This window comes from Palaemon carinicauda, chromosome 1 (genome assembly GCF_036898095.1).
Source record: "Palaemon carinicauda isolate YSFRI2023 chromosome 1, ASM3689809v2, whole genome shotgun sequence".
Lineage (NCBI taxonomy): Eukaryota > Metazoa > Arthropoda > Malacostraca > Decapoda > Palaemonidae > Palaemon > Palaemon carinicauda.
This window is the reverse complement of record NC_090725.1, coordinates 100808338-100835837: the sequence shown is the minus strand read 5'-3', so window position 1 is coordinate 100835837 and position 27500 is coordinate 100808338. Positions and strand designations below refer to the sequence as shown.

General features: G+C 32.7%; 1 protein-coding gene across 25 annotated transcripts in view; it reads left to right on the top strand.

The window, feature by feature from the left end:
* LOC137650196 (nucleolar protein dao-5-like) overlaps positions 1-27500 on the top strand; it is a 998067-nt gene that overhangs the window by 737095 nt on the left and 233472 nt on the right. The window lies entirely within an intron of this gene.

Genomic DNA, 27500 nt, shown 5'->3' with positions numbered 1-27500 from the left:
TGAATCTCCCAGTCTTTGGGATCTCCGAAAACAATTCCTCTCTGGCTCGTGGTGAGGATGGCAGGTACATCCTCACTAAAATTCTTGAAGTTGTGTATGAAACCAGTGGCCTTTTCAAGTTAACATTGGTAACTGGACTTCTTGATATTTTTTAAAATCATATCTAGTCTTAAATGTTTATTAATAAGTTATTTATTTTTAAGTGTTGATTTTTTTCTTGTTAGTAATTCTTGATTAATAATACTCCAATCGACATCAATGACTATTGATATTATGAGGCTAGGTAATTATCAATCATTATGTATGTATATATATATATATATATATATATATATATATATATATATATATATTGAGACATTTTCTAGGAAGTTATCAGAGATGAGGCTGAAAAAAAACCATACCCTAGTAGGCCCATATCGTACCAAAGGATTTGGAAATAAGTTTGGGTGACCGCTTGGTTGCTTTGATTCTGTTTTATCAAGAAAAAATGCATAGGAAGTATTGCAATATTTCCAGCTTTCCCAATATAGCCTTTATAAAGATCGTGTCGTTGTGGTGAAGAAAACAACTGGCTACATTTTTATTAGAGTTGTAAGTTGGAGCACGTACTGTTGCAATTCCTTTTTCCATGCCTTTTATAAATGAAGTAGGAGGAGTCTCGGTTGAAGGCCTGGGCGGAAGTTGAAAATAAAAGAAAAGAGAGCAAAGATAATAAAAAGAAAAAGTGTAAAGATAATAAAAGAAAAGGGAGCAAAGATAAGATAATTTGAAGAGGTGGGTGGAAAACTATAAAATGAAAACACGAAGTCTTAATTCCTGAAATTCTTTTTTACTGTCCTACTGACTTTGATTAGCTTGTTTTCATTACTCTACCCTTGTCTGGGGTTTTATTGGGCCCATGAAATTGCCTTACATCAGCCTTGCCTGATTTCTCTCTCTCTCTCTCTCTCTCTCTCTCTCTCTCTCTCTCTCTCTCTCTCTCTCTCTCTCTCTCTCTCTCTCTCTCTCTCTCTCTCTCTCAAGTGTGAGTTTACGACGTAGAAAATGTTAAAGTTTATCAATTCAAAGCTTATAATCAACAATCAACTATACTACTGATACCAAATATTGGTAAGCTTTTTTCTTTTACGATGAAATTACTATAAATATTAGCGTATTTTTTTGGCAAGGAAAGTTAACTATTTATATGACGATCATCTAGTTACTGTCTAAAAAGAAAAGATTACTTTTGAACGAAAATTATTGCAGTGTAGATTTCCTTATTTCGCTTGAAGCAGAAAAGAGTGATCAGCAGGTCTTTGTCATAATTTGATTAGAATAAAATCTCAATATTGAGGCATACGTGTAATAGTATATGTATGTATGTATGTATGTATGTATGTATGTGTATATATATGTGTGTGTATGATATATATACAATATATGTATTCTATAACTTAGACATCAATATGTTTCCTTTTAGTATGTGTGCAAGTAACAAGCGTTGAAACCCGATCAAGAATAGTAAGATTTTACGTGGACGTAAATGGCAAAAGGAAGTTACTATTATATTGCTTCAGTGTTACTCTCCCAGTTTAGCTTTTTTATTATCAAAATATGAATTTAACTTCCAGGTCTTGCAATAATTACTCGAGTCTTATGAAAATTTGTTTACTGGATTTCACGCTCTCCAAAGCACTTTAATAATTTTTGGTTGTACAGATTTCTGTCTTCATATTATGGGTTATTTATCATAAATTTATTATAAGAAACCCCTCTGTAATAAAAATGCAAATATAACATGGTAGACTCACAAGCAACAAATATTGGAGAGAATATTACTAGTATTCAGTTTTATTTAAATCTGTTCCTGATTTAATAGGGTTTCAGCCTCTACCATGAGATTAAGGACACCGCCATAGTAGAGATTAATTCTCTCTCTCTCTCTCTCTCTCTCTCTCTCTCTCTCTCTCTCTCTCTCTCTCTCTCTCTCTCTCTCTCTCTCTCTCTCTCTCCTATTATCTTTTTATAATATTATATTCCATCCTGTGTTTGAGTAGCTGATGAGAATATAGAAATAGAGTTTTAAGAATTATTGTTATTACCATCACTGTGAATGCTTATATTATTATCGTTGCCGTTATTAAGTTTGAACTTGAGCAGTAAATAATCGAATGGTAAACTAATCACAGATGCACAACCATTCTTCCACGTATACATTCACTGTATTCTACGTTGTATGTATATATGTAAGTATATATATATATATATATATATATATATGTATATATATATACACACATACACACATATACATATACAATACAAGACAAAATATCAACATTACACACACACACATATATATATATATATATATATATATATATATATATATATATATATATATATATATATATATATATATATTCAAATAATCTTGATTTTTGTATATGCTAGTTCTACGGCGCTTGATAACGTTATGGCAATGCGAGACTTGTGTGTTTATTTGTGACAGACCTATTTTAAGGTTTGTACTGATCATATAATATTTTGTATACATTATTCATTGCTTCTCATGCAATTTGTTTATTTCTTTTTTTCCTTTCCTCACTGTGCTATTTTTCCCTGTTGGAGCCCTTGGGTTTATAGCATCCTGCGTTTCAAACTAGGGTTGTAGCTTGATTAGTAATAATAATAACAATAACTATAATAATAATAATAATAATAATTATAATAATAATAGTTCACCTAAATAAAAATCTACCACCGATGAACGCTTGTTAATGTATTTCAATTGGAACATATATTCGAGGGAATTTTTTTTTTTTTTTTTTTTTTTTTTTTTTTTTTTTTTTTTTTTTTTTTTTTTTTGTTAGTCAAGCAATGGGCCTAGAATTATTTTAAAATGTTGGGCGACTAACCGTTCTAACGATGACTTCATCTGTGACCCAAAAGATTTGAAAGTTAATTGATTATATTCTTTATTACTTCCTGGGCATTCTCACCGAACATAATTGAGTTAAATTTCGTCATCATTACCATTAAAATTTGTAAAAAGAACGAGACTTTGAAAGGTTTTATGACTTGACATGTCTTGGGTTACACTTATTATTATTTTTATTATTATTATTATTATCACTATTGTTGTTGTTGTTGTTGTTGTTGTAGCTGACCCTCCCTGCCTTGAAACCATGCCACTGTTGCAGTAATTGTTTTTTAAAGTTATTGTATCATAGATTGTAAGGTGCCAAGGAACAGAACGCTCACCGCTAAAGTGAATTAACGACAACACAGTTAAAATCCCTATGCTGTCTGTTACTTCACCAAAACTAAATTACAAAAATTGAGATATATGAGTTTATAGTAAAAAACATCTCTGATCATTTATGTGTAGTCAACTGTCGTATCCGTTAAGAAGAGTTTTGTTTGAGTTGCTCAAATTAAGGATGTTACGCCCATACCCATAAGAGGGAACAAACAAGAATGAAACGATCCATAAGGATACATTAATTTGTATTTTTCAGCTACATTAGAAAGCGTTAAAAGTATAGGAATGTGCCGTAATTATTGTCGTTTATACTTATATGACCTTTTGGAATGCCACGAAGCTGTATCTTTTCCTTTCTTTTAAACGTGTATATCTAGAGTACGGAAAAAGAACAGAATGCACCCAACTCAGTTTAAGTATCGCAGGTAATTCTGAAGAATAATGATAAAGTATTCAAGCCTTTTTTCACATGTGTATTTAATTCTAGAAAGATTAAACACCAAATTCAGTGAAAATTAATACATGGTATTATGAATAAGATATAGCTAAAATTATTACGACCCAATAATGTATCGTTAATTATTTGGGGCTGCTAAACAATTTTCCATGGATTGGAAATGATGGGTGAATAGTGGGTATATTGGATAAGGAAGTTGAATTTTTAATTATGCAGAATAAAAAGATCTGATCCATAAAATTTCCTGTTTCACAACTTCTTTCAACGGCATTTGTTAATTTAGAAAATAATGGTTTTGTTTTATATCTTAATTAACGTGCCACTCAAAATATACTCTTATTTTTTCATAGGAATTATCACTGAAAATGTTTGTGTAAATTTGGTTCTTTTACAATATCCGTGATGCAGTGGAAACGTGTTCTAGCATTCTCACGACAGCAGATCGATCCCTTCCCGGGACCGTGAATTTAAGCTGTTGACTAGTGAGGCCACTGCTGTGGTTGGGAGCCACATTGGGGGGGGGGGGTGTTCTTTCCTGACTGACGTTCTGGTGAACATATATTCTGATGAAACTGGAACTGAAACTAGATACCTTTACCTTTACCTTTTAGTATAATCCAAAAATAAGTTTGGATGAATAATGTAGTGAACCAAATGGCAGGTAACGAAGTGACATGAACAAGAGGTTTACAATCGATTCAGTGTGGCATTTTCATCTGAGGGTTTCATTACACAGCATACTGTATACTCTTGCGCATTTCCCTATCCGTCGATGCCTTCAATATTATCGAGTTTCCATTAATGTGTTAAAGAAATTTACTGGTTTGACTTGGGAAAGATTTTGATATTACTCAGTGTAAGCTACAAGGATGAGGAAAGACTTGCAGGTTGAGAGGTTGATTATAAGAAAGATTTAATGTTTTTTTTCCATTAGTATTTCATGCCTTAAGTTAAACATAGTTAGTAATCAGTGTCATTTTATGAGGGTAATGTAATTGAACATTATATATGGGCTGCTTTTAGGTTAGGGAACTCGTATATAACAACTTTTTATTTTACTAAACTACAATACAGTAGTTTTGAAAAAAAAAATTGCCCTAGATTGTTAGCTGTTTGAATATTTCTATTTTTTTTCGTTAGAGTATCTGTTCATGATCACGTGACAAAAGTGAAGAAGGAAAAAATTAGAGCTTGTAACAATTCCTCTTCTACATTTTATTCTGTCAACTTTTTTTTTTTTTTTTCTTTTTTTAACATTCGTTTCGCTAACAGCTAACAGAGGAAGTGCAGTCGCATGGTACCCCCACACCCTCACTTCACAGCAGTCCTTTTTGACTGTCATGAGGTAGCTTCCGGAAAAGTTCGTTGAACTGTTTTACCTCTCTCTCTCTCTCTCTCTCTCTCTCTCTCTCTCTCTCTCTCTCTCTCTCTCTCTCTCTCTCTCTCTCTCTATATATATATATATATATATATTTATGTATATAGATAGATAGATAGATAGATAGATAGATCGATAGATAGACAGATAGATACTGTCTGTATGTAAGCTGTTGATTATCCATTTGAAACTGTTGAAGTTAACTAGAAAAAGAGATAACTGTGTGTAGGAATTCTTACTACTTAACACAAGATACAGGAAACTGCATTGGTAATGAGATCTATACTGTGGATGATTTGGGAATCTAAGTAGTTTTTCGCTAGGGAGTATCTCATGCAAAATTACGTTGAATTGGATACGGAGCAAGAAACCATTATTGCATCTTCTTAATGTAAGCTATGTGTAGCCTAAATTCAGAAGAATGAAGAAGTGAAGCTTCGTAAAAAATCAACATTTACTAATATTTTTGTTCATTTTATTCGCACCCAAGCGTTTGAAATTGAGCTCTTTTGGAAGTAAAAAAAAAAGACTTACTGTTGTTAGTTGCAAGCATTCATGATAAATTTTCTGTTAAAATGTTCTGTTCCTCTTCACCAATTACAGACTTTGTGCAGATCACTGTCTAGATCGTGACCATGAAATTCTACCGTTCAAAACCACGAGAGAGAGAGAGAGAGAGAGAGAGAGAGAGAGAGAGAGACTGTGAAGATGCTTGAGGTCATCCAGTCAACGTATGAGAAATTGATATTACAGTTATCATCTTGTTTGAAACGTAGACTTACTTTATACTGAACGGCAGTCTCCTCATTTTGTGGCATCTCTAGGGCTTCAAATGATTCTTGCATACATATTGAAAGAGTATAAAAAATCGAAAGAAAATCTTACGAAAAGTACATCAGCGAAATCGGAATTCACCAAGAGAGAAATCACTGGTAATCCCAAACTAACAAAGTGTGCCATACTGTTTAGTGAATTGAATTAGAATTTAACATTCTTTTTCTCACTGCAGAACACTGTTACTCAACTCTTAATTTTCTTCAACTTGCTAAGTCCTTTGTGACTGATTTGCATAATAAATGTATATTGTAGACAATATAGTGTTAGTATATATATACGTATATATATATATATATATATATATATATATATATATATGTATATATATATGTATATATACACATACATACATACATACATACATACATACATACATACATACATACATACATACATACATATACATAAATTGCATTAGAGAGAAGCTGTGTCCCTAAAGCCTCTCTCTCTCTCTCTCTCTCTCTCTCTCTCTCTCTCTCTCTCTCTCTCTCTCTCTCTCTCTCTCTCTCTCTCTCTCTCTGTATATATATATATATATATATATATATATATATGTATATATATATATACTGTATATATGTATGTATCTATCTATCTATTTATGTATATGTATACTTTAGATATATATACTGTATATATATAGTTTATATATATACTGTATATATATGTATATAATGTATATATATATATTTATAAATGTATATGCATATATATGTATGTATATATATACAGTGTATATACATTATATATATACTGCATATATATATATATATATATATATATATATATATATATATAATTTGCATGTTTGCTTATGAAATTGTGTATTCCAATAATTCCATTTATGATTAGCTCCAAAATGGTTTTACATACGTATTTCTCATTTTGAAATACTGTCAAGGAAAGTTGTTTACTTAGAAGCTGTAGATTTATCATTCGTATTATGACAAAGGAATGAAAGATGCTTTGATTTAATGCCTCGTTATTACGTGGGAAAGCCTAGCAATTGTTGCCTTTGTCAATGTCTACACAAAACAGAGTTAGCTGAACATGTTGTAATCATAGTCTAATAGGTGTCCCGAGGTTGTGCAGCATCCGAACTATATTGAAACATGGTTAGTGTCAACACGGGAGATGGTTCATGCTGACACAGGTACCTGAATGGTATATATGCCCTTGTTGATTCACGCATGATTATTACTGTACTGGCTGGGTCATGTTGACTCTCCCGATTTATTGGACGGCGTGAATAGTCCTTGCTAAAGTTTGTATTGTGAGGAGTACCAGTCTGTCAATCTACTTACCCTATATTTGTTCATCCGTCTGCGTATGTTTTACCTATATCTATCTATCTATCTATCTATCTATATATATATATATATATATATATATATATATATATATATATATATATATATATTTATGTGTGTGTGTACTGTTTGTTTATAATTATATGTATGTATATATAGATATATATATATATATATATATATATATATATATATATATATATATGTATGTATGTATATATATACATATATATGTGTATATATATATATATATATATTTATATATATATACAGTATATATATATATATATATATATATATATATATACACATATATACGTAGTTATGTATGTATGTATATATATTTTTTTGAAAACTGGTAAATGTTAATGACATACTATTCGAGAAATCACAAAGTGCTTTATTCCAAAGGTTATGATTGACTTATAGATACGGTTTAATGTCCTTAACATTCTTAAGCACCCGAAATGTAAATACGTCTTGGTAAAATGTAGTTTATAAATATTAAAATATATTTTTATGGATCTTTTTTTTCTCTACAAAGTATAAGGACGTGAACGTTAACGCTGTGGTAAATCTTATTCATTTTGGGAAAAGAAAATTTTTTGGTGTTTTATCTATCGGTGAGAAATGAATAGTTCAGTGTGTGTTTGACCTGAGGGTAATTAAATTTTATTATGATTAAAATACTGAAGAAGGTATAATCGGTTTAAAACTAAATATCTTTACGATTTCTGTGAAGAAAAAGATCATTAACCTATTAATAAGTATGTCATTTTATTTCTTTTTTAAGAGAAAAAAATATTTCCCAGCAAATAAGTTGATAGAAAATATATCTTTATTTTTATGAATGATATCGACATTCAAAATTTTCATTCGCTTAAGAAAACAAAAAGAAATCGATTTTTGCTCGAACAATTCTCTCCCTGGACAATTCTATCCTGTTCGTAATACTAGGCAGGCAGTTAATTCTAATAGCCAGGCCTTCTCCATCGTGAGGCTCAATACTACACAGTATTCTAGAAGTTTTATTCCAGCTGTCACCAAGTTGTGGAATGATCTTCCTAATCGGGTAGTTGAATCGGCAGAACTTCAAAAGTTCAAAGTTGGAGCAAATGTTTTTATGTTGACCAGGCTGACATATAGTTTATATATGACATATCTGTTTTCGACGTTAATAGTTTATATATGGCATATCTGTTTTGACGTTGTTACTGTTTTTAGAATGATTTATTGTTAATTTGTTCTCATCATTTATTTATTTCATTATATCCTTTCCTCACTGGGCTATTTTTTCCCTAGTGGAGCTCTTGGGCTTATAGCATCTTGCTTCTCCAAGTAGGATTGTAGCTTGGCTAGTAATAATAATAATAATAATAATAATAATAATAATAATTCAGTCGATTACTGGTTTTCGGTACAGGATAAACTTGCTGTTGGTTAAAATTCTAGATCATCATATCATCTTCATGTTTAATTCGTGGAATTTCATATTCAAATGCATCAATAGTTTTGATTATATATAGCTTTTAAAAGGGTTCTTTTCATTACTTTTTCCTCCATTCATGTTATTGATACTGCTCTTAAAATAATGTTATTGTTAATTAATTCTCTTGTAGTTTGTTTCCATATTTCCTTTCCTCACTGGGTTATTTTTCCTGTTGGATCCCTTGGGCTTATAGCTTCCTACTTTTCCAACTAGGGTTGTAGCTTGGCAAGTAATAATAATAATTGGTAAATTTGATTTTTGTAAGAAAATAATCAAAATTTTTACGTCCAAAATAACTGAATAATGCAAGAATTGCATTTTTTTTTTCAGATAATCCAAGTATTCTCGATCTAAATGTAATAATTACTTTGAATGACTGAATTTTCTCTTAGTTGCACTGGCGTTAATATATCGGTTTATTTAGATTCTGCTGATTATATGAAACCAGAAAATTTTGGCGTGTTTTCTTTTATTTCAAAAAATAAAGTTTGGAGTTGAAAGTAGCTTCAAGCATACTTGGATTCATGAAATGCAATTTGTTTATACAAATTTCAACAAAACAATTGAAATTTAATGTGACGAAATAGATGTCGAGATGTTCCTTTTACGCCATCAGTAAGTTATCTCTGTAATAATATTGAAATGTCATCAAATGGAAACGGTAACTGCCCTATGGAAGAGTGAAAATCGTCTACCACTTAGAAAATGGTGGTGAACAACAAGATCTTTAAAGTTTCATACTCGAGGCAAAAACAATAGTGAAACCTTTTGGAACAATCATGAATTGAGACCTATTGTTGACTGTCTCTTGGTTGCAACTGTGAATTCAAAAGTTTTCTCCAACTGCTTAAAGAATAACTTTATAGCGACTTTGAAGTGCCGGAAGGATGAAATTTTATTTCGGAAGTTTGAATTGATCATTCATTCTACCATCTGGAATTTGTCTAGTAATGGCGCCCGTTAATGAATGAATTTTTTTAATGAAATTTGATGAAAATGCAAGAAATTTTTACCTGCAATATATTTTTACCTACACTTCTTGTATTATGCAGTCTTCTTAAATGTGATGTGCTTTCAAATCCAAGAGAAACCGCGAGACCTCTTTTAATTCATTTTTTTTTTCCATCCCAATTCCGTTATTCTGCAGCCAGACGTGACCTAGATAATTTGCTGCGTTTTTCGTCTTGTTCAAGTTTTCTTTTTTTCTTCTCTTCCTTTCGTCTCAAAGTCTGGCCGAGTTTTCTCCATGCCACAATCGGCGTGACAATCGTGTGTCAATAAACTTTTATCTTTACAGCTTCTTGATTGCTATTGTGGTGGTTCTGCTTATTGAATAACTCCAGCTACCATTGGAAACTACAATAACAACAACACAAATATTTACTCTAATACTTTTGACAGTATTAAACGTATCATTATTATTACTATTGTTATTATTATTATTATTATTATTATTATTATTATTATTATTATTACTAGCTAAGCTACAACCCTAGTTGGAAAAGCAAGATTCTATATGCCCAAGGGCTCCAACAGGGAAAAATAGCCCAGTGAGGAAAGGAAATAAGGAAATAGATTAACGATATAAGAAGAAAGGAACAATTAAAATTAAAGATTCTGAAAACATTAACAACATTAAAAGAGATATTTCATATATAAACTACGAAAAATCTTATGTCTGCCAATTCAACATAGAAATCATAATAATAAGTATAACTAATGGTCACCAATAACGACAAAGAGGAAGTAATGAAGTAGGTTCAAATTCATGTAAAAGGATCAAGCCCAAGGAAAGTTAAGAATGTTGTTTTGCCCAATTCTTCACTACATTATATCTAGAATAGTCTCATAGTAAAATATGCTACGATAATTAGTCATATTTCCACCCCTTTGGGAAATTTGTTTTTTTAACACTGAAAACCTTGTGGTGTTATTTGAATGGTTGTTGCAGATGGACTTATTTTAGAGAGAGAGAGAGAGAGAGAGAGAGAGAGAGAGAGAGAGAGAGAGAGAGAGAGAGCTCCCCCAGGCATCTCATACTCGTCTGTTTCCTGAAGTTGAAGATTTGAATGTTGATGTCTAGTTTCTGGGGTAATAATAGTTCCCTAATTTATGTATCATTCGTTACTTTTTCCTTTGTGCTTTGATGACTGAAATTTTATTTTTCTTGCCTCATTTCAAAAGGTTTCAGCAAATATATTCACTATCTGTATATGTATTTTTATATATAGAATTGTTTAATACATTTAGATATGTATGGTAAATTTTGATTAAAGTCTTAAAAAAGTTGAATTGTTTTGGAAGTTTTCATGCGAAGTATATAATCAATAAATAATTGTGTTTCTCTCTGTCCTGACGACGAAGAAAAAATAAAAGGTTTATAGATTTGGCGCCATCTTCTCCTGATGTGGCGTCTATCAGACACCTGAAAAACGAAAAATTGTAAATGTCGCTGATCAAAATTCTGGTTCCTTTTGATTTATGAGATCAAATTTGTTTTTTGGTGCGATTTCCCTCTTCAAAAGTCAGAATCTCGTTTCCATTCTGACAGTCGAAGGACTTTACAATGAGGTTCTAGTGTGTCACAGGAAGATCTTTATCCGCTTATAATTTCATGTGGAGTGAAATAGTAAATTTATTTGGACTCATTTTCTAGATCCGTGAATATTGATTTTTTTTTCAAGTCCAGCACGAGCTTCTGATTTTGATCCCGGTCATGATTATGTTTATATCAAGAAGGTTATTAATTTTGTGCGTTAGTTATTTGGTTAGTGTGAGATTCCCTTTCTAATTAGTATTGCAGAAATACCGTTCATTACCGTCCACCTCAACCAGAATGTAGCCATGCATAGTATAAATATTCTTGTCTTGAGTCATTAAAAGTGAAATATAGGTACACAGTTTTGACAGGCCCTAAAATAAAAAGTCCCAATGAGAGGTTATTGATTGAATGACAAATAATCGTAACATATTTTGATTCCATGATCACGAACTGCTTCCAGAAGACCGCATTCTATTGACGCTTTATTTTGATTTAAGACTATGCAAATATCGTCTATGCTGTATTACAATATTCGTGGACTACATGGCAATATTACAGATCTTGAACTTGACTCCAATCAGTGAGATATTTTATTATTTTCATAACCTTTTTTTCTCAAAAGAAAAGATTGTCTGATTCCATGACGATACACTAAAGTTTGGCAAATGCTTCGATCTAGCATGCATTAGTTCCCCTGGTGTTATAAGAAGCAAGGTTGATTCTCCAATTCTGACTTCTGATCAGCCCTTGATTTCACTAGTAATTAACTCATACTCGTGATATATATATATATATATATATATATATATATATATATATGTGTGTGTGTGTGTGTGTATGTATGTATGTATGTATGTATGTATGTATATATATATATATATATATATATATATATATATATATATATATATAATGGAATGGCAATTTGAGTTACCTTTTGGATTTTAGTTGGTCATAATTACATAAAGGGGTTGGCCCTGTTGCTCTCTTAAATGAAAATCTGGTCAACAAAATTGATAGGCGTATCCCTTCTTGTGAGTTAAAATACAGAAACAAGGAAAACCCCTGGTTCACTGGTATTGTAGATGTGCGTATTTAGAGAAATAGGCTTATCATCTCTGGAAAGTAATAGATCAGATTCAACTTGGAATAACTATACTCGGCTAAGCGCTATTGCTCAGAGAGTGTATGCTTACATTGAATAGGATTATATTTTGAATCTAAATGAAACACTTTTTGGTGGAACCCAGGAACATAAACTAACTCCTTCACTTGATCTTGACGCTTATGAAGGTTTAGACCCAAAATGTTATTTCCTCCCCCCCCTTTTTTTTTTTCCTTTTATAAAAACAGCTAATATCTTGGATCCCAAGTTGCCTTATTTTTTGCAAGTTAGCAGGGTGAGGATCCTTTTGCTTATGTTGGAGAATTAGTAACATTACTCCGTTGGATAAATGTGTTTGTGTGTGTATAGCTGTAGCCCTGATGATTACCACCCTATTTCCCTACTTCCCATTTTATCTAAAGTTTATTAACATCTTTTGGGAAAATATCCAAATAGCTATGCTGAAGGTAATCATTTGTTCCCCATTTTGCAATTTGGTTTTTGCTGAAGCCTTAGAGCATATGATACCCTTCCTACATTTTCCAATGTTGTACAGAGACCATTGGTTTCTAACTTGAACAGATGGGAGTAGCTAGGTCTTTTCTTGAATTTTTAAGAGATAGATAAAAGAAATATTAATGGGCACTATAATGACTAAAGGAATGCAATATCTGGGTTTCCTCGGAGTAATGATCTCATCCCTGTACTTCACATTGCGTATACTCATGATATGTAGCTTGGCTTCGAAGTCTAGCTTGTTGCATATGCAGATGGTGTTACTCTATTTACATTAATTCTGGCTCTATATCAATATAGACCTGTAGTGGTTAAATCCCTTATCGGTAATCTAGCAAAAGAATATTGTGTGATGCGTCGTTGGGGCTTTCCTTTACATGACAATTGCATTGAGAAAATTATGCAGGATGAAGATGATGCCGAACAAAACTTCTAGTATGTCGAGTACAGTAACTCCCGAAGATACAAATCTTTTCGTTGGCAATGTTCTCTTTAACTGTAAACAACTTATTCAACATTCTGAGTGTGATTCTCGATTGCAAATTTACTTTTTAGAAACACGGTCAGTTTGTTTTTTTCATCAATTACACAAACCAATGGAAGACAGAGAAAGTTTTTTAAGATTTTCGGTGATCAATCTATCGTTAGGAGCTTGTTTTATATTTTTTTTTTCTAGTTGGATCTTCAACTGTCTATTAATTATAAGAAGAAATATGCGGTCTATTGAATTCCATATCACTGATCGGGATATGAATGACAGGTACCGTCTTTCAGTTCTTTGTGCACATTGCATAATATTTTTTCATAAGTCTGACCATTCTTTTCATTCAGATGTTCCAAGATTTTACCACACTGTACCTGCAGTAATACTAGATCTGCAGTTGATTCTAACAGTCTTGCCTTCTCCACCAAAAGGCTCAATACCACACAGCAAAGAGAGTCTTCAGTGTGTTCCATACGGTGTGATGACCTCAGGTAATAACGATTTGGATTGTGAGCGCAATGACGATTCGTCTGAATGTGCTATTAAAGTAGATTGAATCTTTGTAGATCCGATATTGCTGAATTAATCTTGCATATTTTGCTAAATGCCAAGACCGCAAATATATCTCAGATCATTGGAAGTCATGTACTTAATACAATTTCTTTCAGTTGTGTTGTTCTCCTGTTTGGTCTTCGGCTGCTGAATCTTATCTTAATTTATTGGTCAGGAACTTGCTGTCTATTGAATTTATTTTTCCCGTTCTAGATATTAATCTCTGGCGCCATCGTTCAATTAGCTCGTTGTGCATGGGGCATACGAATTTTCATAATTCAGGCAATCCTTTAATTTCAGATCTTCCTCGACATTACCATCCCGTTCGTAATACTAGGCATGCAGTTAATTCTAATATTCAGGCCTTCTATATCATGGGACTCAATACTACACAGTATTCTAGAAGTTTTATTCCAGCTGTAACCAAGTTGTGGAATGATCTTCCTAACCGGGTAATTGAATCGGTAGAACCTCAATATTTCAAACTTGCAGCAAATGTTTTTATGTTGAACAGGCTGACATAAAACTTTTTTTTATAGTTTATATGTTGTTACTGTTAAAATATTTTAGTTTAATTGTTCTCTACTTCTTATATAGTTTACTTATTTCCTTATTTCCTTTCCTCACTGGTTTATTTTGTCTGTTGGAGCCCTTGTTGGGCTTATAGCATCCTGCTTTTACAACTAGGGTTGTAGCATAGCTGTTAATAATGATAATAATAATAATAATAATAATAATAATAATAATAATAATAATAATAATATTGATAATAATAATAATATTAATAATGATAATAATAATAGTATTAGATAGCTTCAATAATGCAGTTATTTCTTCGTGATCTATTAACCGAACTGTATCTTTAAACCATTTAATTTACGGAATAGAAAAGTTTTAGTTTATAAGATCCGATTCACGTATCAAATGCAGCCCTCTTCGATTTTCCACTACGTGTCTCCAAACAGACCTTGTCCGGTGGTCATTAGAAGAGGAAGGTACGAATGCAACACGAGCTCGAGGGAAAATGACATAGCGGTAGATCTTTATTTTTTTATGACAAACCTCTGGTGTGCTCGTCGAACTTGCAGTTGGGAATACGAATGCCGAATGGAAAGAGATACTAAAAGATGCTGAAAGGTTTGCTTGTTTCTTTTGATGATGCTGTGTTGCAATTAGTTGTTGCCTTTGAATTCGCACACTTTAATGTAGCTTTAGAATTGTTTCATGGGTTGCAGTCCAAAGTCTTAATTGTGTTTAAAGAATTATATCTTTAGAAAAAAAATAATACTCTTTGTCTTTGAAAAAGACATGTAAGAACATGTGGGAAGAATATCTGTATAACATTTTAAAATTAACTCTCTCTCTCTCTCTCTCTCTCTCTCTCTCTCTCTCTCTCTCTCTCTCTCTCTCCACATATACATTAAGTGTCTATAAATAAACCATCGAAAAAGGAGAAACAAAATTGAGAAACAAAATAAGATTAGCAGGACACGGGAGACCTGAATTTTGAATCCGAGGTCCAACTTAACCATTTCTCAACCCTTTAAAGTCTCGTCACGCTCTCGGAGGCTCAAGTTAGTGAAACTGCCCTTTGACCTTCCAAAGTTTCCTTACAGAAGACCCCCAATATAAGTGGGCTTCGTCTCCTCACCCTAAGTAGAAATGTAGTTTTGTGATGTTTTGTTTTCCTCATAAAATGTGTCTTGGTTTCGCGGGAAAACATATTTTAGATTTGTTATGTAAAAATGATTTTTATGAAATCTGTATTAGTCAAGATAAATGATAGTAGTCCTGATGTTCTTTTGGTATTTTTCTTCTGTAACTATTTCCACGCAGTAAATTGATAATGCCACAGTATTGTACAAAATACTTTCAATATGAACCTTAGACAATATAATTTTAACGTGGTGCTAAACATTGATCGTTTAGGGCCATCGTTACATCAATGTTGGCTAGAAAAAAAATGTTCTGGTCAGATGCCCATATTATTTTTAAATGTCAGATTGGGAAAGGTTGATGTTTTAAAATAATATGTAAATGTAAATATATATCAGCCATCTTCCTAACATGCACATGTGTGCCATAATAAAGCTGTTTGATGCTCGTCCAGGGAGACCAGATCCAAAATTTAAATTATTACATTTACTAGTGAAAAAGTAATTTTTGATGATTCCAAAAACATCTAATGAATTTTGATATATTCTACGTGCGTGTACTGTTGATAGTGGTAGATAATTTACTATGGTAATTTATTATGAGCCTATAGTATGTTTCCATTTACACTCACAACCTTTACTGATGCCAGGTCACAAGAACTTCTGAATACTGGAAGGGTACTACTCAATTTTTCAGTCTTGGGGACCCGAAGTCATCACGTCGTCTTCATTTTGCCACACTGTTCATCCATCATGATACATTGGTGTTCAATGGAATAGATCAAAATGAAGTGGAATGATTTTCTTTTATGATCAGTTGAGGTATTTCAACCAACAGTTGTTGTCTGATCTCCCCCATATATATATATATATATATATATATATATATATGTGTGTGTGTGTGTGTGTGTGTGTATGTATGCTCGCGCGCGCGAATGTTTTTCCATTGCCAGGCATATAACTACTCGGTCTCTACCCGTCCTTCGATAAGGGGGGAAAGGGATGTGGGCATTCCCTGGTGAGAGGGGGTTACCCAGAGAGGTACACTTGGAAACCACAACTGCCGTGTTGTAATTAAGAAAGGGGGAGGGCAAACCTGTGTGTGTGTGTTTGCTCGCGCGCGTATCTATCGAAATATTTCAACGTATTTTTTTATGGGTCGCGTACACTAGTATCTTAGAATGGCTATGAATTAGAGCACGTACAGTATGGGTATTTTTAAAGACTTCTGGCCTTCTAGGTCAGGGGTGAAGGCGTTTCTGGTACAAGATAAGGGTAAGTTAATTAAGATGCACCTACCAATAAATGCAGGACGTAGTGAAGTTTTATAGTGGACAGCTGTTAGGAATACGACCAGCGACACGTGTCTCTCTAACCGTCAATGCTAATTCACTATGTCCATCTCTATAAATGCTGTCAATGATAATGAGAATGTGTTACTTGATAGAAAAGCGAGGTGAAATAAAAATAAGAAAATTGTGTAAAAGCATAAGTATTTTTCACAATTAGTTACAGCTCTAGGAGCATCATAATTAAAAGACTAAAAAGAAACTGGGATTTTAATTATTTCAGGCGTCTTGGTTGGAATACTTAATGTCCTTTGGACTTGAGAAACACCGTAAAAATTCCATGAGGCGGAAATTCTAACATTGCTGGTTATATTCAACAGATTAGTTTTAGGTTAGAAAATCTTCGAACTTTGCTGTTATAGAATTCATTATGGAATCATGAAGATCTTGAGAATACTAATAATCAATAGATCACTAGCTAGATATTTTTTATATAACCACGAAATTATAATGGTCCATAGGACTGATTTCACATCAGCGTTTTTAACATATCCAGAGGCCACTTACACCGAGCTGTAATACCTCCACTGTGAGAAAAAAACTCCTATTTATGAATTGTTCATGCTGGCGCACGTAAAACAGTTATTTCTGTGATACAGGCCAGGAAAGTTTTACTTTTAAGTCCACTTACATTGTTTAATGGCCATCGACCAGTCACATACCAAGAACCCTCCACCTCAGTCGCTCTCTTGCCTAGTTCCAGACCATTTTCTGAGCATTATTATTAATCCTTTTTTTTACTTTTAGAAAATATCTTTTCACTTGATCCTTCAGTGAAGCAAATTTCACATTAAAACTGTCGAGTTCATGACAAATTATTTACTATTGGTGATCGTTATTGTAACTTCTGTTCTACTCTAGACCCTGGTTTGAAGTGTGAAGGTAACTTGGTCTGTTCTCATCTCTTTATGCCTTTGCTATGGAGCCCATCAATTGGCTTCTTTACAAAGTGCCTACTTCCCCTCTTTGATCATTTATTTTGCTCTGAAAATGGGTTGGTAAGTTACACCAGAAGAGATATTGTACTTACAAGGGTATTGTATAATTTTATGATTATAAATGTTATAAAAAAATGTTCATGGAAGATTTTTGAGGCGATAGTGGTTGATCTGAAAATATCTCCTGAAAAAAAACATTTCAATATGAACATAAATCAGTTAAGACATTTCTATTGATAAGACAACAATACGTGGAAATATTGTTAGGTATTCTCAAATACATACTGTATATGCGGGATCAGTTTTACGTGAAATAAGAAATATATACTGAATACACAGCAAAGCGATTCAAGTTACCATTAAATGTTGTGAAATAATATGCCAAGTAATACATTATTTACAATAAGTTTTATAAGAGAGAAAAAACGTCAGATGGGAAGGTTTCCTTTCTAGTATTCCCGAAAGAAAGAAATATTACCTCTGCTCTCCATGAATCACTTTTCCGCATTTTTGGATTTGTGCATTTTCCACTTTGTTTGTAACATAAATCTCTTGGGATAAACTTCCATTCCTGGTGTTGAAGAGTTGAAGAAAGAATGATTATTCAGCACGTGATACAGAGATCTCTTAGAAGAAAAAATATTTTAAGGTAAATAGTTGTTTGTATTATTTTTATATTCCACTGCATGTATTTCATATTACTTGAAGGTGGTGTTTTTCTTATTTATAAACTAGAAATTGGCAATGGTTCCTTTATCTCAAACCGTACTTTATTTCTTTATTTGGATAGATTTATCGTTTATACTGTAAAGTAGATTCTGTTTTATCTTGTATCAGGATGCTTCTGTAACTTTTTTAGTCTTAGATGACAGGTTTTATCGATCCAGCTGGGAAAGGTCCTTGACATTATTAGTATTGAAAGCTCTCTCTCTCTCTCTCTCTCTCTCTCTCTCTCTCTCTCTCTCTCTCTCTCTCTCTCTCTCTCTCTGTTTTTCTTTCCTCTCATCTCTCTGCGTTCCTTCATGCCCTACCCGTTGCATCTCGTGTTACAGAAATCTATTCCTTTGAACCCATCAATTTAGACTTTTTTCTTGCTGTAAACCCATTTTTTAAGCATCACTTTCAGCATATTTTTTGCTTAATTTTTACGTTTAATTTCTTATTGGACTAAGAAACGTTCATACGATATTTTGATAATTTATTTCACTTTTTCTTCAAGGTATTTATGATGGTGTAACATTATCATATAAAGGTGCCTTTCATAATGTATTTATGTAGTTTTCTCCACCTCATCTCTCTCTCTCTCTCTCTCTCTCTCTCTCTCTCTCTCTCTCTCTCCTTGGCTTTATGGCGTCTTTAATAGCTAATTTTTCGGCTAAGTGGATTCTAGATATTTTTTGTCATGTATCTCCGTGTTAAAATTTATAGCTTTGAGAAGTGGACACTATTTTCGTCAAGTATTTTTCGGATGGAAAGGTTTCTATAATTCATGTCTTGGTCCCTTAACGACATTTCATTCCCTTGAAAATATATAGAGCATTTCTTTTTCTTTCAGCTCTTGTAATGGACCTTTCTTCTTTTTACAAATTAGATTTCCTTCTATTCTTCCTAATTTCCGTTTCCCAAACTCTCTCTCTCTACTCTGATATTTCTTTTCCTTTTATTTTACCTGTAATCATCATCCATTTTATGCATGCTCACATTTTTTAGTAAGTATCAAGGAATTATAGACATCAAGGTCATAAAAATACTCCTTGTTTTGTATTACAATGTTTGTGAATATTCAGACTGAGAATTTCTCTGTTTTTGGATTTTTTACTTTTTTTAAGAAACCTAGATTTTATAGATAAAATTTAAATTTCTATTTATCAAAGATTCTTACCTCGTAATGTATATTAATATGTATATTGGTTTGTATTAATTTATTTAGCATCAATATAAATAATATTTTGTTTCCGATTATAATCGGGCAAGTTCACTAAAAGTCTAGCTTGATTCATTGGACTGGTCAATTTCCTCCTTTTAATAATAATAATAATAATAATAATGATAATAATAATAATAATAATATTATTATTATTATTATTATTAATAACTTAAATGTTCATTTGATTACAGTGACCATCCCTCTTCGAACCATTCTAGATACTTAATATTATTTTTATTTGGCCCTGAACCCTATTTTTACCGATCTCAGTTTGGAATCCCTATTAGTTATTTTTACTCTCATTATTCCCATTTCTCATCATTGGTTTTTCCTCTTTTTTTTTACACGACTTTTATATTTCTTTTTCGTGTAACCATCTGCACTCGTCTTCACCATCAACCTAGCTCCTCGAGACCTTGGGACTGGTTCGAATCAATATGGTTCTCGTTCAACCGTATTAAGCTCTCTCTCTCTCTCTCTCTCTCTCTCTCTCTCTCTCTCTCTCTCTCTCTCTCTCTTCAAAATTAAATTTTCCCTAAGGGACGTTGAATAGAATATAAACTACAATAAATAATTTCCCTATTCTGATGGTGAAAACCATTCCAGGACGCCCTAAGCATATGTGATGTAGTAGGTTCCGGCGGGGATTTCCTATTATAATTCCTCAGTAGTATCTTGGGAAATCATTTTTTCTGGGTTATTATTTTGACAACGTATTTGTCCATCTGATGTTACGTTAAATGTAGGTTTTAGTGTTTATTGTGATAATAAAAGGGCAGTTACCATTTTGAAAAAAGCTTTTTTAGAGTTGTTGAAAATATGAATATGAAGGGGTCATAAGTGTAACTTGATCCGAAGAATATATAAATATCTTACTGTTCTAGATCTTACATTCTCTATCCAAGAAATTCATTTAATTTGAAAATGATTGAAGTTATGTGCAAACAGAAGTGCTGAGTTACAGTGAGGTAATTTTAAAATTACTAAGATTTTGAACGCAGTAAGTTTCGTACTACACTTTTGAACTTGACAATTAAAGTGACCTGTATAGCTGTTGAATATAGTTGCATAATTGCATATTAAGCCATCCCATCTATTGTTCCACTGGAAGTCGTCAGTTAGGAAATCCTTGAATAATAGCAATGAAAGTGATAATAATTATAAGGAAATTAATTAGAGATAAGACTACATCTTATAACTCCTCCGTATGATTAGTTTGAATACCTACCCCAATGTAATGTTTCTGGACGTTGGAATAATATCTCAAGATATGGTTTACTCCATCGTTGTTTGTCAAGTACCTCTTTATGTCGAGCTTATTGTCAGCGTTTGTTTTTAATATTCAGTATTTGGGATTGTGATGGCATATTGGAAACATCCTAGCCTAGCGATCCGCCGGACTGGGGTTCGAGTCATGCTCAAACTCTATAGTTTCTTGCAGTGTCTGCGACCTCACCATCCTTGTAAGATAATGATGGGGGCTGGTATTGGGGAGCCTATAGGTCTACTAAGTGAGTTATCAGCAGCCATTTCCTGACCCTCCCTGGTCCCTGAAGAGAGGTTTGGGCGCTGATCATAAGGAGATATGGTCAGTCTCTAGGGCAGTATCCTACTAGCTAGGGCATTTCCACTTTCCCTTACCTCTCATTCACAAGTGGCCTTTAAACTTTTAAATCTTGTAACAGTGAATTTAGTGAAAGAATTTAAAGGGTAATTTTAAAACCTTATGCCATTATCATTCTTACCTAATAAACGATAAGATTAGCTGTTGAACGAACCTATTCCACTTGAAAAAAAAATGCTGTCAAAATCTAAATGTAATTTGCTTTATGAAAATGACAGCTTTCGAGGTACTCCTGAAATCATTAATTTTATATTTCAAATTGCGTTAGACGTCACTGATGAATTTGAAAAGATATTACACCTTTAAATGTATGAGTATCTAATGAAGGTCATTGAACATTTTGAAGAATTGACAGCTTTAAAAATAACTTTGAGAATAAAAATTTAGTTACTTTCGATACGATTCTTATTTTGAAAATAGATAAGGTAATGTCTGAAGTAATGATCGTACTCAAGTAGACGTGCTCGTTTAGATCAGTATTGGTGTAAAAAGAAGGAATTTATATATTTATCATGATTTCAGTAAATTATACTAAAATGGCAGCGTTTAGGATTAAGGTGTTATTTGATACAGGAGAACAAGTAGATTTTTAGTTGTGGTTGTTCTGCTATTTAAAAAAAACTTTTTTACACGCAAGTAAAAAAAGGAACTGTACTACTTGACGTTGTACTGTTCCTATGGAATTATTATTATTATTATTATTATTATTATTATTATTATTATTATTATTATTATTATTATTATTATTATTATTATTATTACAGGCTAGGTTATAACTGGTTGGTTGACCTTATTTTAATTTGCTTTTAAATTTCATGTATTATATTTCCATCAAAAGTTTATTACTTAAGGTTTTGTTTGAACATTCCATTGCAACATATCTCTTCATAACAGCAGCTAAGAGTAACTATCATAATATTCTCTCATGTATATTTTCACACTATAAAGCCTACACGTCGCTAACCATATTCCTAGAATAGAGTACTGCATTGTCAATAGTCCAAGGGGTAATGGTGAATCAGCAGTAAACGAGATAATAAGAAAGGGTAGCGACTGAATTGTTACAATAGGCTTTTCCCCTCCATAATGAAAATATCCAATTTTATTTCTTTTGCACACTTTCATTCTAAGCCACATTTACTTATGATTAATTGAGTTGTACCTATTCGATATTTAGTGAAATGTCTGTTAATATCTCGAAGTATTGATTTATCAATTTGTCAGCCAGTAGCAACCGGTGATGTTTTCGGATTTAGTACCGAGAATTTCATGACATCTCATATGCAGAAACTTACCGCATCGTTCCTGTTTGGGGTGATTCCTGAAATTGGAATGTGACTGGCGAGATGTGATACTCGAAAACCATGTGCAGTTTATCAGTGTAAATTCATGATGTCAACAAAACTGAATCACGATAATCAATAAGTAAATGGTTTTATGTACGATGAATTGCAATATTCAGTAAATTATTGTGGGTACATGGGATTACAATATTCAGTAAGTAAATGATTTTAGGTACGATGAATTGCAATATTCAGTAGTAAATTATTTTGGGTACATTGGATTGCAATATTCAGTAAGTAAATGGTTTTAGGTACGATGAATTGAAATATTCAGTAGTGGAAATGATTATAGATATATTTAATTTGAGAGAGAGAGAGAGAGAGAGAGAGAGAGAGAGAGAGAGAGAGAGAATTCCCGCGGGTAACCTGGGAAATAAAATCATGAGGAACACTGGATTGAAATCCCGGTCGGTATTGAAGCGCAAAGAATGATGGAATTCTGCTCACCGTATTTCTGAGGTCTCGTTTCACGTGTAGATCCGAACATTGATGACCTCCTACACTCGAGTCAAGTGAATGACAGCGTACGGTGATTGACAGACAGACAGAGACAAAGAGAGAGATGATGATTCTCTCTCTCTCTCTCTCTCTCTCTCTCTCTCTCTCTCTCTCTCTCTCTCTCTCTCTCTCTCTCTCAGCTATATAACTAGCACAAATTCACGTTTTCTATAGGAATACCATTTGCGATAGAACGGCCATTGTAAAAATGCGAGAAATTAATCAAATAGCTTTGCATGTGTATCACGTATACTTAATGCATATTATATATATTTGTGTGTGTGCATTTAGAAGACACACAGCCTTAAACTATATATAACTTTATTTATATATATGTATATATATATATATATGCTAGTGTCGCGGCCCATCAAAAAAGCCAGTTAAATATTTAGATGGATATGCACACACACACACATACACACATTCAACCCTTCCCACCCTCTTCCTCCCCTCCCTAACTACAACCTGCTAGTTCGGCAATTTGTGGGATTATGTAGTTTACGAGTGAAGCTCTCGGAGTACCCTATCTCACCAGAACGGGGAGAGACCAAGTAGTCATACGGCTGATAATGTCGCTCAGCGTGACATGGTCTTTATACAGTATATAGCCAAACACTTGCTCTGTATGTAAGGGAGGATGAAATAAATCAGATGTCATATGAATCGTATATTCCAGAATCTATATACAATTTGGTTTACATTTTGGAGAAGGTATATATATATATATATATATATACATATATACATATATATATGTATATATGTATATATATATATATATATATAATTTTTTTTCTTATACACGATCACTGTTAAGCCGGATATGTTTTTATTAATTAATGTACGTGATATTAACACTGACTGATGGAATGATTTGTCTGGAAAGAGAAGAATTTTTAGAACAAATTATCTCCGGTTCTTGAGTAATTTTAAATTTATCTTCATGTGCAAAAGCTTGCAAAAAATAACATTTCTTGGAAAACATTAATTCCTTCAAAACTAATTCTTATTCGCGATATTCTTGAATGATCCGATATTATTAAAACTTTAGTATGGTTTTTAGATGGTTTGATTGGTTAGAGGAGTGGCTTTCTTTTTTAATGATTTTTTTAAGCAGAAATTTTCCATTGTATACTACAAAGCTTATTGATTGTGAAAAATATCTGAGAGAGAGAGAGAGAGAGAGAGAGAGAGAGAGAGAGAGAGAGAGAGAGCAAGGTGTGTAATTATGATTAAGCACTAAAACTATTACATGCTGAAGGTGACTTGGAGGAATTTCTAACGGAGACAAATTAATGGGAGAAGGCACGGTGACTCACTTGTGTGTAAATTAACTATTTTTAAACTTTTAACAGTTGTTAAATCTCAATTATTTTTTTTTATGTCTGTTCTGTCTTCTTTGGGTTTATCGATTAGGATAATTCTACTTATTTTTTTATTTCCTTTCCTCACTGGGCTATTTTATATTCAGTATTCGTTACTTCTCATAGCGTTTATTTATTTCCTTATTTAATTTTTTTACTATTTTTCCCTGTTAGTGCCCTTGGGCTTGTAGCATCTTACCTTTCCAACTAGGGTTGTAGCTTAGCTGACAACAACAACAACAACAACAAAAGTAATAATAATAATAATAATAATAATAATAATAATAATAATAATAATAATAATAATAATAAAATCCTCGGTACAACATTAAAACAATAAAGGTCATCTGACAATCGAATCATAAGTATAGGTTTTTTTTTTTTTAATGAGTGTTAGATCATACATTTTTTTGCATGGCCCTCTCCTGAAGGACTCCTTGTAGTAAAAGCCAAAGGCAACTTTAACAGTAAAGTCCAGAATGAAATTGCAGCCTTGAGAACAAGACGACGTGTATGAAAGATATCTCAAAGCGTGACAAGTTTGACAACGTGAACAGTTGGTGAAACCCAGTTAGTCTTGGCAAAGGGGCTCCAGCCTTCCTTACGCGAGATGCATTCATCTTGATGGAATCTTAAGACGGGATATACTTAAAGATCGGATGAGACCACTTAGCGTAACTTCCTGCAAATTATTCACGAGAACAAAAAAAAATTATGAATGTGAGGAAAAAGGCGTCACGGGTAATTTCACGGTTGGCAATCCATTGTACAAATTGTGCTCCTCCAGAAAGATCGAAGGAATTTTTGAAGTTGAGAAGTTAAATATGTTTTGGAAGAATAAAGATTTTGCATGGCAATTTTTCCTTTTTATGTAAGATAAGATAATGAATATGAACTAAATATCAACCGAAATTTTTTAAAATACACTATCACAGGATGCTTTCTCAATATGTAGATGTGAAACTATTTATAAAGTTTGTTAATTTAATGCAGTAGAGTGAATAAGATTTTCTTCATCTAATCACATCTGAATATAATAAATAAAATCAAAGGTTCCACGGAAGGTATATGAAACAATATCGAGTGCATGCGAAAAGCAATTATTGATAGAAACTTTTTTTTTTTCATTGAAGAATGAATATGAAAAATACATCAATATATAGAAATGTTTAAAAACTTGACAGATGTAGAAAATAAATATCAGTTATTGGAGAAAGAGGCGTTAAATGAATCTGATGACAAATGGTTCATGGCAGTCGATTAAGGTTGATGGATTTATGGAGATAATTTTCTAAGATACAAATAAACTTGTGTGTCCAGGTCAGAGAAGTCTTCAAAATAGACATTTTACGGAGAAAATCACATCATTATGAACTGCGAAAGAGGAAAAATTTTATTAAAAAATTACATGGATATTAAGGCTTTTACAGCCATACAAAAGCTGCCATTGCTTGTGTGAGGACTCTTCAAAGGGAAACTTGAGGATTTGTGATGGGATTATAACTTCAAGTAAGAGAGATTTGGAGGCTTGGATTCATCCTTCCAGAGACTAAACAGCCGGTTCTTCATCATTACTCAGCCGTACGAATTACCCATGGCAGCTGCACTTGAATGCGGCAAACTAAATCAGTCCTTGGGTTGCCGGATGGGAAGGTCGATATCTGTGTGCTCTGTTTTCCCCGGACTCCGATTTACGACTTTTAACTTCTTGGAACAAAGTCATTGAGAATGGATGCATTTGATTGGAGAGAGAGAGAGAGAGAGAGAGAGAGAGAGAGAGAGAGAGAGAGAGAGACTTTGATGATAAAAGTCGTATGATAAAATACAAACTTGTTTCGTTGTAAATCTCAGTATGTTGACAGTAATATGAACTAATATTTATAATCAGCCATTGTGCAATTGTTAATATATATGCAGTTGCCTGTAGGAGATTATACTGAAAACTCAGAAAAAGGAAGGAATACACAAATTATTTCTTTTTTTTTTGTCAAAGAGGCATAAGCTGGTTAGTAACCACATCCCCCACCTTCCTCATTGCCCCCCCCCCCCCTTTCCAGTCATTACAACTTACTCACCTGACTCCTATGCAACTGGCAATTAAAATAAGAAGTACACCTGCCTTTTATTTTATAATATCTCTTTCATAGCATGGCAATAGCTGTAATGTTACACAAGTTTCCTTCACACACGCGCTCACATACTGTACCATTCAAGGACTTGAGATACTTTTAGTCAACTCGGGCGTGTCCCTTGCTGTGTGCTGCGAAGTCATATGAGGACACTCGACTTCCTATTTTCATTAGATGGTTATATTGCTTTCTAGAACTTGGCGCAAAAAGCCTTGATGGTATAAAGCCTGTTATGTCAAGCAATGTTAACTTCGACAGTGCCATTTGTATATCTAATGATTACTTGCAATCTACCCTATATGATAAAGAGTAATTGTCTGGATATATATATATATATATATATACATGTGTATATATATATATATATATATATTTATTCCCTGTCACGCTTAGCTTTCCCCGTCCCTTGGGTATGGGAATAAAGAGTAGTCATATCCTGGTGGTAGTGGTTGCGTGTGTGTGCATATCTAAATATTTAGCGGCCATTTTTGACGGGTCACGTACACTACATTAGTGTAATGAAAAGGGATATACCGGTTGTTTCGTTCTATTTTCAGTACACTAATGTAAAATGATAATTGAGTTTCTGAATAACCTCCACCTTTCAAGATAATATTACTTGTTCAGAAAAAAAAAATTTAACTGGAATCAGAATGCTTCATTTTGATATGCTTAATCATATATGATGAATTTATATACATGTAGCTGCGTTTTGTAACATGCATAAAAATAAACTACACGTATACTCAA